Source organism: Mercenaria mercenaria, chromosome 1 (genome assembly GCF_021730395.1).
Source record: "Mercenaria mercenaria strain notata chromosome 1, MADL_Memer_1, whole genome shotgun sequence".
NCBI classification, from domain to species: domain Eukaryota; kingdom Metazoa; phylum Mollusca; class Bivalvia; order Venerida; family Veneridae; genus Mercenaria; species Mercenaria mercenaria.
The window spans coordinates 24,545,555-24,561,978 of record NC_069361.1 but is presented as its reverse complement, the minus strand read 5'-3'; the positions used below and the strand labels follow the sequence as shown (position 1 = coordinate 24,561,978).

The 16,424-nt window shown below is 33.6% G+C and overlaps 1 long non-coding RNA gene across 1 annotated transcript; it reads right to left on the bottom strand.

Moving 5' to 3' along the window:
* Positions 1-11,759: 11,759 nt before the first annotated feature.
* LOC128556746 (uncharacterized) lies at positions 11,760-15,398 on the bottom strand. The gene is made up of 5 exons (XR_008370811.1): positions 14,905-15,398; positions 14,485-14,517; positions 14,203-14,244; positions 13,945-14,004; positions 11,760-11,856 (listed from the first exon to the last, which is right to left on the bottom strand). It is a non-coding gene; the product is annotated as an uncharacterized LOC128556746 (long non-coding RNA).
* Positions 15,399-16,424: the final 1,026 nt, after the last annotated feature.

The window sequence follows — 16,424 nt, the reverse complement described above, 5'->3', positions numbered from 1 at the left end:
TCATTTATAAGCGAAATATTGCGAAAAGACATGCAACATGATTAATGTAGATTATGAAACATTTGTTTATGTTGAATAAGAATAGAATTACAGAAAAAAACTATTCAAGTAGCCTTTTCTTCAAATTTCATGTGCAAAATGTATGTGAAGTATTATAAAATACAGGTGCCTATTAGAAGATAAAATTTTCATATTTAAATAAAAATACTTACTCGTTTAATTGATTTGAACAACTTCATTTATTCATAACGTCATGTGAGGAAGCAATCCAGCTGGCTTACGGAAGGTCGGTGGTTCTACCCAGGTACCCGCTCGTGATGAAATAATCCACGAAGGGTCACAACGTGTCTTCCTCCACCATCAAAGCTGGAAAGTCGCAATATGACCTATAATTGTGTCGGTGCGACGTTAAACCCAACAAAATAAATAAATAAATATAACGTTATAAGGCAATTAAAGAAATATTATTCTTTTTCCATGTAACATTCGGTCATTTTTAAAACGTATTTGTAAACTTTCACATTTTTAGTCCAACATAGAACTAGAACTATTTTGACTTATATAGATTAGCTTCAGATTATTCAAAAGAGGGTTTGAGTAATATACTTGTAAATACAAGTAACCTACATGTTGCCACACTTCAAAAAGCAGTCCGCAGAAATGCTCCACACTTTCGTTAGAAACGTACAATTTGAAAAAAATGCGAATGTACACTCAACAAAATTCATACCCGGCAATCGAAACAAGTAGAGGGACTGGACGAAAATGAATTTATGTTTTTCAAACGTTTGTCTTTCTTATGAACTTGGGAACTTTCTTGAAAAGAAGGCAGTTTTGTTTATTAATTATGAATTGCTGGTATTATTTTCCTTGATCTATCAAAACCCTTCCCTTCACCTGGTTAATCCTACAATCCGATTACGTCAATTTGATTTACAAAATATGTATATCATTTAGATGGGTCCTCTTTATCTTGGCGTACATCCTATCTTCATAACATCATAACAGAACTAAAAAAAAAACCTTTATTTCTGATTCATGCTCAGATCCAAGTGTTGTATCTTCTAGTGTCCCTCAAGGCTCAGTGCTAGGCCCCCTGTTATTTCTAATATCTGCACATACTGATATTTTTTGCAGATGAAACAGCCCTTTCCTTTCTACATCCCATTCATGTCATAAAAATGTGGCTGAATTATTGTCTAAAGACATTAACAATATTGATACATGGTGTGTAAATATCTTTTTTTACCACACTTTGACTATTATTGTATTATATAGGGTAACTGTTCTTGTTCATTTGAAGATGGAACTTTTGAATTTCAGAAAAAGGCTGCAAGGTTAAGTTAATTCTTGAAAAAAGATTTGATACTCCTTCAGCTAAATTATTCCTCGAATTAAACTGAGTGACATTTCCGGAAAGGATTATTTTTCAAAAAGCTGTTTTAATGTACAGAAGTCTTAATGACCTAGCTCCAATATACCTCAGAACTACATATACTTTCAGTTCAGACATTCAAAGACGAACTTTGAGATCCTCTTCTATTTTACACCTTTACTTTCCTAAACCTAACACTGTATTATTCAGAAAGTCTTTTTTCTATTCCCGCACCACTATCTGGAATGCTCTACCGAATTACACTAAAACACATCTTCGGTTAGTCAGTTCAAGCCATTATACATTTGCAGATGAAACAATGTATTTTGGTCTAAATCGACATGTTTATAAAATTAATACCTTATTTTCTAAACATTACTTGTAAACACTGCAATTACGGATTTAACACTAAGTGTTCCGCACTGCAATTACGGATTTAACACTAAGTGTCCGATAGGAGATTCGGTAAGCAATTGCGCTAAAGGTTGCACAGTAACAACTCCTGGAAATGGCCTTAAGCAGGTGCTTGGGGTGTGTGGGATGTTGCACATTTCATTACCGCCAGTGAACAGACTCATTTAAAGACGTATCACGCAATACGTTTCCAGCGAGAATATGATTTTAAAGTTTTGTGCACATGTACTATGGGATATGAGAAACAAATATCAGTGTTTAAAAGTAAGGGTAAGCCCTGCCCCTTCTGTGCTATGTCTATATTTAGAACGCCACTATTTTGTATTTTTTAATGACTTTATAAATAACTATCATCATAAATCAAATAAAATAACGTTAAACAAACAACAAACGAATTCTTTGTTTAAATATATGTACTAGGTGTTATCATATAACTATAAATTAAAACGCAACATAACGATGAATTACATGACAAAAGTCAGAGGAACTAGCAAAATTATACATTTTAAATTATGACAAAAAATCTAGCGCAGAAAATTTTCTATTTTTTATTGTAATAATAGATTATTATGCATTAGAAATATAACAAAAATGTATCGAAAAGAAATGCATACGCTGTAATGCTTGTTTCTGAGATTTATCATGTTAATTACCCTCCTTTATTGAAAAAATATCTAAATTTTCACTATGTGTCATAATTTATATGTTTCTCAATGATGCGCTTAAGATATTTTACTCTCGGTTTTCCATTGCGTCAATGCGTGTACACCATTACGGTTTATGGTTAACTGTAAATGCCGAAGCCAAAGACCACTGCCTGATATTCTTTTCATTTCTTTTGAAACAATCTTGTCATTTTTTAAATATTCCATTGATAACATAATATAGTCACACTCTTTGTCATTTATATTTAATAAGGAAGTTATTGATTCACTGTGCTCGGCCAAAATATCAACACTAATGTTAGTATGCGACACCAACTGCTTTAGACTTTCAACGTCAGCTAGTGTGTCATACATGTGCTGAGTACTGAACATTCACACATTTCGTCACCATATATTCTTGTTTGTAACATTCAAGATCCAGATACACTGATTTGAATAAAGGCAATATATCAACAGACCAAAAAAGCACTACCTTCAAAAGAATTTACAAGTTTACATACTTCAACGGATCTGATGATTCTAGGAAGATCAAACTTCATTTAGTTGTAACCTGTAAGAATACACATTTTTCTCTGAACTGTAACCATAAGGGAAAACACTACAGCATTTCTAAGACTTTAACTCTTTACTGGTTTTCCATTGTGATACATTCTATCATCTATCAATCCTGTAACATCAGACATACCCTGAGAGATTAACTGCGACTTCCACTTACAGCTGCTAACTGCATGATATCACAATTTTTGTGAAGTGAGGTTGTTTCAATATCACAAAAGCTTTGACAGACATGTTTTCTTGCCAAAATTTTTAAGACAAAGGGGATATGACTAGATTTTATTATTTTTCATAATATTAATTCAAACTAAAATCATGTCACAAAAATGATATCCAGGTACATTTTAAAGCAATAGATCCATGATTTATTTGTTCCAGTTCACTCAGTCGGCTAAACAAATCAGGAAGAGGCTGTTTTACCGAATTAATCTTGCTACATAAGCCGTTATATCACTATAGGTGAAGACACGAAAACGTGAGGCTATTACATTCTAATTATCTAACATTGTCCAAAAAGCCAGCAGCAAAATATTTATTTGACAAAGCGTCGAAATTTCTTATTGAATACTAGAGATACAAATGGGTCGGCTGAACTATTTATCATGTAACTAGATGAAATGAGTCTCCCCATTTTATGGGGATGTGGTTTACAAACTTCGTAAGATCTTGGGTCACGGTAATTTTCCAAATGTATTTGGAAAGATTATCAAACGTTTTATTAAAAGAGGTTACGACCCAACTGTTTTGAGACATACCGCATGTTTAGTGTTCAACCCGTTTACAGTTGGACACTACGCTTCCCTCTTTGATTGCGTCTGACGGAAGAGGGGGAGGACTCTATGATAAGCAGTTTTTAAATCCTACCAGGACTGAACTGTTTTGATATTTGTCTTCTGGCCTGTATCGTCGGGCCCTTAAGGGTGTTTCTCTTGTTGCTCTGTCTTCTGAAAAGGCATTGAGTACATACGTTTTTGGTTCTTAAGGTTTGTTTTTTATATATTTATACACGAGCATTTTTGTGTTTTACATGCCATGCCTTTTTGTTTCCATTACGTGTGTAAGAGATTCACCTGGAGGGGATTACTTTTATTTACACTGTCCCATGTCTTTGGAACATGGTGGGGGTAAGAGTGAGGTTAGGTGCACCATAAACCGGTTTAAGCTCCCCAGTGGTGTTTTTGCCACTGACCGTTCCAAGGCGGTGCCCCACTGTGTTCCTTTGTTTGTTCGTTTCGTCTTATGCGTTGGCTTTGTGTGCGTGTGTGTTGTTCGTTTTGTCCTTATGTGTTGGCTTTGTGTGTGTATGTGTGTGTGTGTGTGTGTGGTGCACGCGTCTGCGTGCTGGGGGTTTCGTTTTGAGGAGGCTACGTTTTTGGTGCGTGGCATTCCCTGTTTGATATTTTTCTTTGTTTTTTAATCTAATCTCATCATTGTTGTCAAAATTTGAGATGAGTACAGATTTTACTAAACAATATTAATGATATTGTAAGTACTGTCAGTATAGTAAATGTTAAGGTGGAATGCGCCTAATTTGAAGTTGTTCGGTTCCGTTTCGAAATTTTGTTTGATATAGAATTCAGTATATCCTCATAGAATGCGTATTTTACTTTTTTGATAATTCTGTAACTTTTTTCTCTACAAACCTTCAAACACGACTATTGACGTCCATTTCTGATGAACCATGATTTCACGTCCGTCAGACTGTTTTTTTAAATCGTTCTGTTCAGTCAACAAGTATCGATTTGCTTGTTTCTCATCATAATTTCATTTAAAAATATCTTTGAAATGGTGTATAATTTGTGAAGATCATTTTAACGTTGAAGCCGATATTTACGTTAAAGTGACGTCAGAGCGACAAATATGACGTTTAGTTTTGAATAAAAAGTTTGCGTTAATCTTGTCTCATGTAAAACCCAAACGATACTTAGACAAAAAACTAACATGATCATAAAAACTTTATTTTCTGTCGATTGAAGGAAAAAAATGATGGGGTCACCGATTTCATTTTCGCGTAAAATTACGTTATGCTACCCCTACCCCCAAATAACAACATAGCTTAGTTTGGCTGTTTTTCTGATATATCTCTTTTCAAATCTTAGTATTTTACAGTCTCACTCATCAGTTGTTCACTGCAGGCGTGAAACGAATCATGGAACGTGAGCAAGAGAGTTTTCCTTTCAAAAGAGGTTCTTATAACTAAAATTGGCGACTTCATTGAGAAATGGTTTGAATGCAGAATGTATAATATACGCCAATACGATAACTTTGCTTAAAATACTGATAATGTTATTTTTGAAAGTCGCTTTAAATATACTTTCTATGTGATAAAGCTTATTTTTTTCAAATTTTTCTCATTCAAAGTACCAATAAACACGTTTTCCGTTGTAAAACACTGCTAACATGAAGAATATTTGCATATGCAATTGTGTTTATTGTTTGGAGTTTTCACACTTGAAACACAAACGGAAAGCATCATTATTGTACAATATTATTGATCAATGTTATATTAAAAAAAAAATACAACAGATTCAAATATTCTAAAGGTTATGATTTCAGACGTATGACCCTTGACTCAACCGCCCCTCCAAGGGAGTAAAGGTTGTTTGTATCTTGTTTTTCTTAATATTATCCGTAACCCTCCCTAAGTACGCACACACGTACGCACATCCCAAGGTCTTACATTTCTAACTTCACCACCCTAGTAACATCTGACCATAAGATAAGTTGCCATGGGCTTGCCCGATTAATTACCCGCTCCACGCATACGTTCGTATAATTTGATGGCGGAATTTGGTTTTACGGGTCAGAGTTAATTTTTCATTATTTTGAAATTTTATACCACAGACGCTACTTGAAATAAATCATAACTTCTACAAGTTCAGTATTCACGATATAAGAGAGGTTTCGTTGAGTTACAGCAAGTGTCAGTCACAACCGCTGCTTTCTTTCTTTCTTTCTTTTACCCCATCCGCTTAGCTCAGTAGGAGCGCAGATCTATGGATCGCGAGTTCGGTCCCCGGCATGACGATTTGATAGAAGACACGTGCCCGAAATCATTCTTCCTCCACCTCTGATTTATGTGGTGAAGATAGAAATTATTTGTTGAGAATACAGAATCCAGGAACACTGGTTCGGTTTACTGCCCGCAGTCACGTAGAAAAACAGAGCTAAGCCAAAAAACAAAAAGAAAAAAAGCTTTCTTTTTTATGTCATGGAATGTTTTCTTTACTCGTATTTCTTATCTTATGTTCCTTATATTAGGAAACAGTATTATGCATGAAATATGTTTCTATTATGTGTCTATGAATACAAGGATAACATTAATTCATCTCCGGAGCTAAAACCTCTTTGCAAAGGATGGTGTTTCTAACTAGCCAAGTTGCTAAATAAATTAACCGTGGCTTTTCAGAGCAACAGCCTCCGTACAAAAAAAATATGCTGTTTTCCCGCGGTTATTCAGGAGGATTCCCTTTATTCGAAATCGGGGTGTCCGACTACTCTCCAAACAATCGAAATATTTCCAAAAACGTAAAATTTGTAATAAAGTTAGATAAAATAATGATTACTCAAACATGATGTTATAATTACATAAAGGCTTTCTAAATTTTAAAAAGTTGTATTAGCACTTTTTTCCGAGTTATGTGTTATGTTAAAATGAATATTTCTAATTTTCACCTACGTTTTACTTTGTTTCGTTCTGTGCCGAGGTTGGCCAGGTTCTGTTTACCCCAGTATTATTTTCTGAAGACTGGTTGTTGTCCGAATCTGCTTCATTAAGAATACACCTATATTAACTAATAAGATATTTATGGCATATATTTATAATGTAGGCCTATATTTGTTTGTCTCAGTTCTATCAGATGTATAAAATTCTTTATGTAACAATTTTTACGTATAGATAATACGTCACGGAAATAGCGGCATGTGAAGGAATTCTATACTGGTACCTGTTAAAATTAAAAGGTTGAGATAATTCAAATAAAGGATTTTCATTATACTCTGTCGGGTATTTTTTAATTTATTTTTAGAAATGTTAACAATGTAATGTGCATCGATACATGAGTTTTCATGTATTATTATTAACTTGCGTGATAAATCATTTCACTTATAACGTTGAATGAAATCATTAATAATTGTAAAGGCCTCTTTTGATTAAATTCTACTTAAAAAGGTTTAAGATGAGTATGTCTTGATCACGAGAATCAGAAAATCCATTGAATTACGCATTTTTTATCTAGGGTAGGAGTAGAGTAATGTAATTCAGCGCAAAGGGTAACGGGATGTTGATTTTGTCGCATTCTCATATATCAAATATAATCTAAACATTAAAATCTGAGTTCTACACAGAAAATATTTCGCTAATGTAACAGAGTTTTAAAGGCTATTTTGATTTAATTTTACTAGTAAAAATAAAAATGTAGAGTTTATCCAAAGGAGAAGATACATAAAAAAAATACTCAATTGCACTATCTTGTGATTTGAGGGGTAGGGGTAGCGTAACGTAATTTTACGCGAAAATGAATTCGGTGACCCCATAATTTTATTCCTTCAATCGACAGAAAATAAAGTTTTCGTGATCATGTTAGGTTTTTGTCAAATTCTATCGTTTGGGTTTTACATGAGACAAGATTAACGCAAACTTTTTATTCAAAACTAAACGTCATATTTGTCGCTCTGACGTCACTTTAACGTAAATATCGGCTTCAACGTTAAAATGATCTCCACAAGTTATACACCATTTCAAAGACATTTTTAAATGAAATTATGATGAGAAACAAGCAAATCGATACTTGTTGACTGAACAGAACGATTTAAGAAAACAGTCTGACGGACGTGAAATCATGGTTCACCAAAAATGGACGTCAGTGGTTGTGTTTGAAGGTTTGCAGAGAAAAAAGTTAAAGAAATATCAAAAATGTAAAATACACATTATATGAGGAATATGCTGAATTTTACGTTAAACAAAATTTCGAAACGGAGCCCAAGAACTTCAAATTAGGCGCATTCCACCTTAAGGTCATAAGTGTTACCGAAACTTAACATTCAGCTTCTAACCATAGTCGGTATTTCTTATTTCTTCCTGTCGTTCCTTTAGCAATTGAACAATAAGAGTAGATAATCAAAAGTAGAATAGCACTGGTAACAACAAAGTTCACTAGGTTAAAAAGTGTGTAACGTTTCTTGCCGGAGTGATTTGAATTACCCTTATTCGTACAAACGTATGCCGTCATATTTCTACTATTTCTGTATGAATAATTAAACCATTTCATTTGGGCAAATTGTGTGCTGTTGATTACAAGTGTCAAATTCAACAGTACTGAAATGACCTGTGAAAATGTTTGATAGTCTTCGGTTGTTATATCTATACACTCAACGGTTATTTCAGTTCAGTTGCGGTTTACTGTAATATTTTCCATATGTTTCATTAGTTTCCTTCTGTAGTAACATTTATGAGAGCAGGTGATTCAAATTAAGTGGTGTTCTTGCTTGGCATAGTTATCCATTCCAAATTTTCAAACATAATTCCTTGATCCCAATGTATATCTGTTCCACATGTGCAGTTATTAGCTGGACGATAGACGAATACAATACTGCTGCTAGTAGTATGCTTAGCGTTATTCTCTTCGGAGTTTGTTATCATGAAAAAGGATGACCTACCTACCTAAGAAGATTAGGAACAATAAAGCAAAGTTCATTGCAGGTAGTTTTATAACAGAAAATGTAAAAACGTAAGTGATTTTGCATCCGAATTCTTCGGTGACAGTCAAGAAGTTAATATTTTTCTTCTTTTCAACCGCTGCCAAAACGTTCATCATTGTACTGTTGGTTAATGCTGCTTTTCATTTCTTTAAACCCCAAAAAGTAGGCAGACAATATCTTTGGAGGCACATGGAATGTGATATTCACTGCAAATTCGAATTACTTCCAGTTAACATTCAAACACATAATAGTTATTAGAGTTCATCTCGTTCTAACGTCTTTAAATTTAACTAACTTTAGTAACTAGTAACTGATTATCAGGATAACTTTCTCAACATCTATTTAATTATGTGAATATGTGTTGGCAGTAGTGAGCCTTAAATAGGCAATTTGTACTGTTAAGATAATTGTCTGGATAACTCGAAACTTTCCAACTTGCCGAATAATAACTTGATTTGTGACTATTTTAGAGAAATGTATCTACATAAAATGGTAATGTAGTTGATAAAAACATGCCACCATAACTAGCAAATTACTCGTCACGATTGAATTAGGAGAACTGGCTTGTACAGCAGTTTTCATTTCTATTCATGTAGTTGTTATCTTTTATTTAGCATACAGCGTGTCTTTTCATACAGTTTTATCTAGTAACAAAGCAAGGTCGAAATGTTATCAATGTATATGCAGATATGTTTAAGTTTGTTATTTACAACTGAACATAATGTCGGTTACAACTTTATTCGAGCAGTTGCAGCGCATGGTTCTCTCTTATATTGAATATGTTCTATATTTCGAAAAGCATCTTTCTCTAAAATTCAATTATAATAACGATGTCATTTTGTTTATAATACATTCGGTATTAGTCAATATTTATTAGGTATGTTTCAAACATATAAATCACTCGTTCAGTGTCTAATGATGTTCCAGTAAATCTAATTATATAATATGTCAGTACTTTTTATGTGTATGATGTAGTCATGCAGTGCCTGTATGTTTCAAATATGATAACTTTTTTCATCCACCAAAAACATTAGATTCCTGGCAGGTTTACTGTTACATTATTTTATATTATACAATGTAACTAAGTTGATAGCAGTTGGCTTCTAATGCATTTGGATTTGATCAAAGACTAGCATGTTTATTGGAATGATACGGAACAGGTTTCGTATTGCTTTCATTATAAACTTTTTATTAACTTTACATTATCATAAATATATCGCTTACATGATTATCAATTTATTGATTACAATATATGTTTTATTTCATTCAACATTGCAAAAATATGTAATGTTTATGTAATTAAAATTGCCGTTACGGTGAAAACAAATACCGGTAAACCAGCAAAACCTGACGTCTTATGTAAAGGACTTTAAAAAACAACATGGTTAATAAATTCTTCCTGGTAGCAGCAAGTTTGATCATACAACTCTGTTTAAAGCTTTCCAGTCATTGAAGTTTTTAAGGGTGTGGCCAATGAAAGCTCAGTTACCATTAAAACGGACACTTTTTGACAGGTTAAGTAACTGTCGAATTAAAGTTCGAAGTTTAAGCTTTCCATCAATACAAAAAATTAGCCACATTTAGCGTGTGCGAACTTCTATTTTCGAGCCCTTGTAAATTCGAGATACCGGTTTAAATGGCAAGACAAGAGAACATCCGAACCCTCTTAAGTTAAAATGTAATAAAGATTTTGTTGTTTTTAAGTCAAACTGTAATTTAGTCATTTAGGCGACTTTCAAACCTTTTGATGTAATGGAAGGTCCCAGGTGACTGCCGAGATTCAATTCAGGTGGGAACCAGGGTAGAACCACCATCTTCCGTAAGCCAGTTGAACGGTTTCCGAACAGAAAATAATTCTACATTCCAAGTGGGGTTTCTAACCCACAGATGTGAAGGAAGGGGGTGTTCAAATTAAGTATCATATTTCTATGAAAGTAATAATTAGCTCGATGTGTTTTGAGATACTCACAATTGTTATTTTCTAAACAATTTTGTTGGAGTAGCCCATATTGTCCTTCGGTGGAAAGGATTGTTTGATTTCAATGCTGACTCCCACTAATAGTCCCCAAGTGTAGCTTCTTGTTCAACAGTATACACTCGCGAGTAATATTTTCCTTTTAAACCTGATTTGCAAGTATTCTTTTAACTTGTTACCAGTTAACAACTCAGAGTGTAACAAACGACGGCTAGACCCAATGTTCTATTAAATCAACGATATATTCATAAATCCGACATGTTTTATCAATTTATTGTATAAATATATAAATGTATATACGAATAGTTAATATGAAATATTTGAAGATGAAGATGAATATGAATTTGAATTACCACATAGAAGTGTATTATCTAAAACCTGCAGAATGTGTACAGTAATTAGAATGAAACAAACAATACGAGATTAAATAAGATAACAGATACTCGTATTGCCGTCCAAAGACCTGCTTTTAGAAAACAAAGACACATTCATATATATAATTTTGTATTTTCACTTTTTGTCTTTCGCTCATTATAAATAACCTTTTCAGAGAAACTTGTGAAGAATTAAACTTGTATAACATTACTGCCCAGTTAGGAATATTTTTGACACAGCCATTTTCGCAACTGAGCTTTTGATTTATTTCATTTCAGCAGTAATTTAAAATAAAAAAAAAAGGTTGTTTAAAAATATTCTTTAAAAGATGAAGGAAATAAAACAGTAAAACAAATGGGTTAATAATTTGATCGTCATAAAAATAATAAATAGAAACATCAATATGTCTATACATTTACTGTTGTAACATGCTTAGGCTAGGATCAACAGGAGGAAAATTTCAAACAATAATAAGATTTGGAGCCATTCAATGATGGGAAACTTCTTACTGTTGTAAATGATTTTGCAAGTTTGATAAATATGACAGTTGTAGATAGATCAAAAAACATGATCAAAGTCAGCCAATAATTATACCAATCCATAAAGATACTTATCCATTTATATAGATACAAACGTTTGTCATTTCGGTTGTATTGAAACATCCGCAAAGTGTTTATCTAGTCAAACTATGTCCATTAAAAGTTTCTTGTCCTTTAGTATCCATCCATGCCTATTCTAAGAAGAAATTATATCTATATTCTTCATTTCTGCGTCCAAAACATGTTGCCGACTGGAAGCTGAAACAATGAAATTACATTCTAAAATATAAAGCGTCATTGTAAAGGTAGACTATTAGCGATTTGTCGAAGGTGTACCAAGCTTTTCTCAGAAAATAAGCAAAGAATGACATAACGTACTTTTATCCCGTTTCCGAGTCCAGCTTTATAAAGTAAAAAAAATATTGATCAGAATTTTTTGATTAATTTCATTCGGGTCGGGGATGTGGTGGAAAGGTAGGGGTGAAAACTTGCTTAACAGCAGGGGTGAGGAATACAAACACGATGATAAGTGAGGGAGCGAGGCGAGATTTAAGAGACATAACGTAGGAGTCGCGGAGCGAAAATTAACGCTGATTACAGCTCTCGATTCGTCGGGTTTTCACTGTACAGCCTCGCTAATTATCGTGTTTTCGCAGCACGTCCGCGCCATTTCATTTATTCATTTGAGTGTCATCACGGGTTTCGCTCGGCGGGTTCGCGGAGGAAAACACAAGATATAAAATGTTTGAATGGCGGTGTCGCGGGCGAAAGTCGAGAGTTGTAGAATAAGAAGGCATGAAGCGAGGCACAGGCCGAAATCACGCCAATCATTGGCGGCACATAGCGCAAAGACCATTTCCAAGAGAAATAGTGTCGGTTTGCGGAGCGAAAAAAGGCTAAAAAGCGTTCCGTTTACATCAAGTTTTCGTCCCGCGACCCCGCCGTTTGAGATCTAAAATCTCAACTCTTCCCCCGCTCCCGCCATTTAAAATGTTTTAGATTTCATGTTTTCGCTTTCGTTAGAGGATCGAAAACACGAAATGGCATTGATAAGCATCAGTCAGCAATCAAAGATATTGGAAAATGAAGCAACGAAGGGTAACGTACATATTTTTCCTGACATATTTTCGTTTCATCGGATTACTTTTTCACGGACTGTTTTTTAAACAGTTAAGGTGCTAGTTAGACTGAGTTATATTTCAAGGTTTATTTAGTTTAAACATGTTTCGTTTTACAGTTTAAATCAGTAAAGTTGTGAATAAAGATATTATGTGCCAAAGGTCATATAAGTTTTTACATGATATACAAATCTTCCATAAAACACCTCTGCAACTCGGCCTGTGCAAAAAGTATATAATGTAAGAAATTTCCTTCCACCAAATTAAAAATAAACCGTTATCAATGTAAGTGGATACGCTTCGGAAAAGTCATCCTTACTCCTTTTCGATACAAAACTTTAGTCTCTATAAAAAAAATCCAACATTTGCCAACCAAATGCTTGCGCCATTAGAAACGTTAATAATTCAAAACCGAATTTTTAATTGTATGACTTCCTTACTAGCATGTTTAACAAGAGCTCCGTAAAGATTTTGTTGGGAGGAGGTTGGGTGGGGAGGTGGGAGGACCAGGGTGGGTATGTGTGGTGGTGGTGCTAGTATACTAAAGGGCAAGAAACGAAATGAAAAAAAATAGCGGGGGAGAAGGGGGGATTGTAATGTAGATTTTTGCAGGCTGCAATTCGTTTCATCACCACTAACCTATATTCCAAGTTTCAAAATAGATTGTAAGTTATGATCTAGACAAGAAATATTGCTGTGATTTTTGACCTAACACCCTGGTTCACGAACTCTGCATATTGTCTCATCAACACCTACCAACATCCCAAGTTTGAAGTCAACACCAGGAGTGGTTATTAAGTTATGCTCCGGACACTAAATATGACAGATTTGACCGTTGAGCTCAAATTGTGACATTGGCCTTAAACCTCCAGACCAGGTTTGTGTTCTCTGCACATTGTCTTATCACTACCTACCTACATACCAAATTTGCAGGATTTTGACTATTTTCACATATAAAATTGGATTTACGGCGTTTTGACATTTTTAAAGGTACATGTATTTTAATTGTTACTTTCGTGAACAAAATTTTATTGCTAATAATTGCTGGATAATTTTTCTGTTACTTTTATTTATTGTAACAAGAAAGTGTTACCCTTTGACGTAACATTATAAAGTTATGCTCCAGACACGAAATATGACGGATGGACTGACAGACAGGCAGCCGCACGCGCCATCGCATAATAGGTCCCGTTTTTCCTAAACGGGTGTAGTAAAATAGAAAACAAACCTGCCAATGTTTGACCAAATGTACTGTACGTTATTGCACGTGGACTACTGGCGAAAAGACCTGGAAACATTTTAAATAAAATGTATAAAATAATAGTCAAAATCGCACATATCTTATTAATATATCTGATTGCGCTGTTAATATCGGGGTAGATTACAAATGATATTACACTGATATTTTCCACATAAAAAAATGATCAGTTTTAATAAGCATGAATTAGTTAAATGTTTAATGTGTTTTTTTACAGAATGATATTACCATGGCTTCCTACTGCTATTACCCCTGTAGTTGGATCTTTCCCTATAAAAGAAAAATAGCTTTGTCATAAAGTCTGTAAAAAGAAAAAGAAAAACTGTAATACTGGTATTTTTTATTTTACTTATTATATATATTTCCCGATATCTTAAGTATATATTTAAAGCTAGATTGCCATATATGATTTAAAGTAAATATTATACAAGTAAAACGCACAGAAGTTCTATTTAGAGTGCGAAACTGTATGGCCTCTTTGAATATGTAAACCAAAAAAAACAACGTTACCTTCTGCCACCTGAACTGGGTTGCCAACGGTACCTGAAAACAGAATACAAGTTTATTTGTAGTAAATACTTACATGACAATTGAGTCAAAATTGTATACAACTGGATAACAAAAGAAGTCCGTTGTGTGTTGATTCAAAGTTTTAAACAAGCGTAAAAGAAACTTTGTATGAAACAGACCTCCAACACAGCTAATAAGTACACTATTTCATGATGGTCTGGGTTTAATTATCAATGGCGTATCATGAAATCTTTGGAAAATTTTATCTCCCAGTAGCTCTCAAACGTAGATTTCGATCAAGTAAGATGAATTTAAATGCCATAAATAGTCAGATTTCTTTTTGAATAAAGAAGCAGGCATTCTAGGACATCGATTTACAACTTAATTATACTTATTAGAAGAAATTCATAATGAAATTACCCTTTTCCTGCACCCCGTCTAATTTTTGCTTCTTTAATGATTTTGGTTCAGCATTTTCGAGATTTTTTCTCTTGTAATCTGAAAGACATGAAGATGTTTGCGAGAAAACACTTACAATTGGGTATTTTCTGGAAAAAGTTATTCTAAAAATTCCATTATTTAGTTTAATATAAAACGCCCAAATAAATCTCAGAAATAACTATTCATTTCAAGAATTAGATCTAAATCATTTTAAGTCTGTCTGATATGTGTTTAAGAAGGGTATGTAAACTGCATGAACATTCAACATCAGCACTTGGAAGACCCCGCCAAATCTAAAGAAAAATCTTTGATATAGCAAGGTATCGTCAAATATCCTATTTTAATTACAATGTACATTGCTTAAAAGAACATGACCCATGTTATATGAGATAAAGTAGGGAATCGAATAAACTTTTCTGTGTGAATTATAAACGACTGCAAAAAGAAATTAAAACAATCCAATGTTGTAAGAAGTATAGTCCGAGATATACAGCATAAATGATAGCGAGTAACCAACTTCAAATAATATTGAAGGATGAATTGTTACTGATTCAATCTTTTTGTTTTAGACAAGAAAGATGTTTTAAAAAGAGCTCAGTTTAATTTGACCCCCACTGAATATAAAAATGTTGAAAGAATGATCATTAAATACATGGTAACTTACAGTAATATGCTTTCACGTCTGTCGAAATTAGGAAAAAGAGGAATAAAGGTATTGTCCAGGGTTTTTAGTAGTTATCTTTAGATCATATACAATATATACAACGTAAGTTACCATTGCTTTTATATACGGAAGGGAAAATCTCCATTAATTTTCACAACTCGTTTCACGATTACTCCTCAAAGTAATCAGTCAAAGAGAATCCAATGGTATTTACCACTTGTCTTTATACAATATAATTACTTGTACTAAAATATTAAGGCTTAACTTTTAAATGGTTGCAAATCATTTTAACAGATACTGAGTCGTAAAAACAATTAATGATTAATAATAAGGCCATAAAAAACTCCATATACCAGAGATTTACGGTGTACTTAACCATATTCTAACGTTCTTAGTAAATTGTAACAAAATTTGACAGATGTAGGACTATATTAAAGTAAGCCCCGCAGGCCCTGCTTATTAATTATGGGACCTTTACTCCACTAAATTTTACCTTATTTCTTAACGTAAAAGATCACAGAGTATTCGAGTATTTTAAACATCTGTCTTGTAATATAGGAACATGGTCGGGGTTAAGGTGTGATGTTTGGCGCCAGTAAAATAGTTTTAATTCCCAAGCAGTGGTTTCACACTGACTGTTTCGGGGCGGTGTTCCTTCTACAATCCTTCTTACGTATGTTTGAGTGTGTTTGTTACTTCTGTGTTTTCAATATTGCATTCATTTGTGTTTATATATATATGAGTTCAGCCTGTGTACACATGTATACTTTTACACATATTCATATTTCCTGGTGGACAGCTGTTACAGTATGTGTTACTACGTTCTTTTGACCTT